This window comes from Octopus bimaculoides, chromosome 4 (assembly GCF_001194135.2).
Source record: "Octopus bimaculoides isolate UCB-OBI-ISO-001 chromosome 4, ASM119413v2, whole genome shotgun sequence".
In the NCBI taxonomy this organism is placed as follows: domain Eukaryota; kingdom Metazoa; phylum Mollusca; class Cephalopoda; order Octopoda; family Octopodidae; genus Octopus; species Octopus bimaculoides.
Window position 1 is genome coordinate 15,230,229 of NC_068984.1, and position 2,707 is coordinate 15,232,935.

The window sequence follows — 2,707 nt, forward strand, 5'->3', positions numbered from 1 at the left end:
ACCACTCCGAGAGTGTAGTGGGTGCTTTTTACGTGCCACCGGCATGAGGGCCAGTCTGGCAGTACTGGCAACAACCATGCTCAAATGATGTTTTTTACGTGCCACCTGCACAGGAATCAGTCCAATGTTTTGTTCACATGCCTCCAGCACAAGTACCAGTAAGGCGATATATATATATATATAAGCAAATTAGATAGATCAATATATATAAAGTATATTAAATACATGAAATATCAAGTATGTATATATGTATACATATAAAAAAGGTCCAACTTACACATAGTATAAATGATATAGAAGTGTATTCTATATGAAGTATCTATCTTATCTATGAACTATAAATAGATAGATAGATAGATATATGCCTACGGGCATATAGCTTAGTGGTTAAGAGCGTGGGCTACTAACCCCAAGATTCCGAGTTCGATTCCAAGCAGTGACCTGAACACTAATTATAATAACATCGAAAAATACCTTAGGAATGAGAACCCAGGTTCGAAATTTCCCCAAGACACCTGAAGAAGGCTGGAGGGCATATCAGCCGAAAGGATGTGTTAATAACAAACAAGATGAAGACAAATATCTGTCAAATGTAAATAATAGATAGATGTAATTGTTTGTTCTTAATCACCACTTGACAAGTGGTGTTGGTTTGTTTACATGCCTGTAATTTAACAGTCCAGAAGAGACTGACAAAATAAAAAAAGAAATAAAATACTGGGGTCAACTTGTTTAACTAAGTTCTTCAAGTCAGTACCTCAGGCATGGCAGCAGTCCCACGGCGGAAACTAGTAAAAGAACATAAACTAATAGAGATTCCAATTGTAATATTCTAGTTGCACCTGTTCTTTTTTCCTTTTCCATGTTTCAGTCATTTGACTGCGGCCATGCTGGAGTACAGTCTTGAAGGGTTTTAGTTGAAGAACTCAACCCCTGGACTTATTCTTTGTAAGCCTAGTACTTGTTCTATCGGTCTCTTTTGCTGAACTGCTAAGTTACAGGGACATAAACACACCAACATTGGTTGTCAAGTGATGGTGGGGGGCAAACATAGACATACATACATACATAAATAAATATATACATATATACGACAGGCTTCTTTCAGTTTCCATCTACCAAATCCACTCCAGGCTTTGGTCAGCCTGAGGTTGTAGTAGAAGACACTTGCCTACAGGGCCATGCAGTGGAACTGAACCCAGAACCATGTAGTTGGGAAGCTTCTAACCACAGAGCCATGCCCGCACCTATGAACATATAAAATATATTTCAATTTCTTGGAGAAAAGGGAAGAGATAAATATATTGAAAGATGTGAAAAATAAAAACAAAAAGTAAACAAGATATATTTTCTTTAATTTCTTTGAAGTGTCTGGCTTTTTTTTTTTTTATTTATCATTTTTTTTTTTAAGAATTGGTTCATAGACATATTTATAAGCATCTTTTCCCTTTCCACTACTGATGAGTAGAAAAAAAAATACCATCAACCCTTTTTTTGATGGTCCTTTCATTTCACAGAAAAGATAAGAAAACAGTTGTAACCAAAAGCAATTTATTTAGTGTGGAATCCTGCCACATTAAACATGTTGCAAAAATAAAAGAAAAGAGCTGATTTTTAAAAATTATATATATACATATATATAATTATTCCCAACAACATTATTACTATGTAAGTGATAATTTCAAATCAAAACTCTTCTGACAAGTTTAGCACAAAATAAGGAAAATGGTTTTTTCATTAAATCAGCCTTCTATAGAAAGGTGATTTATGTCTTCAGGACTCTGTGAAATAATGGCATCAGAAGCAAAATATTAGCTTATATTAAAATAGTTTTTAAATGGTTACTTAAAAAATTGCAACCATAATTTGAAATATTTTTCAACATTTTTTTTCTTTTTTGTTGTGGAAGGTAAATAACTACATCGTAGTTCAAATATTTAATAACATAAAGAGTACCTACATATTGAAATATCTAGGAACATGCTGCCTTACACATGAAAGTTTTACAGTACAAAATTATCTCCTTTCATCATTCATTCCATCATTATTTTTATGTCAGTTGTAGAAACTAATCAACATTATCAATATCTAAACTATGTTTGCATTCATTTATAAACGTTTTACTAAGGTGTTATTATTCTAAATGATGTTTAAAAATACTGAACCAAGAGTAAGTTCAATGGGGTTTATTTTTTATCTCTACATCTATTGAGGTACAATGACTGCACAGTTAACTTATGGTTCTGTGGTTAGAAGTGATTGAGCTCTTAGATTTACAATCATTGTGTTGTGCTCTTGAGTAGAGCTCTGTTTTTACTTCACAGTTGAAAGCTATAGGAAGAGTAACACTGAAGAAAAAAAAACAAAAAAACATGCCACCAATGCAAGCATGGATGGCAGAATGGATGTAAAAAGCATAAAAACAAAATGTCATCCAATTACTTATATAAGAACAACTTTAATATTTACTAAACTAAAACGTATTGTTCCATTTGGGGTTCATGTCATATCTGTCAAAGAGAATACATTTGCATCTGTTGTTTTCTCATATTTGTATGATTTGGCAGTGAGAGAACACAGAAAGGAAAGAAAAGAAGAAATATTACAGAGGAAGATTCAAAGCTTATGCCTAGGATCAGTTTAAAGTCTTAAAAAACTGTTTCATCACTGACATGAAACCTGATTCACCTGAGATTTTACAGAAGTT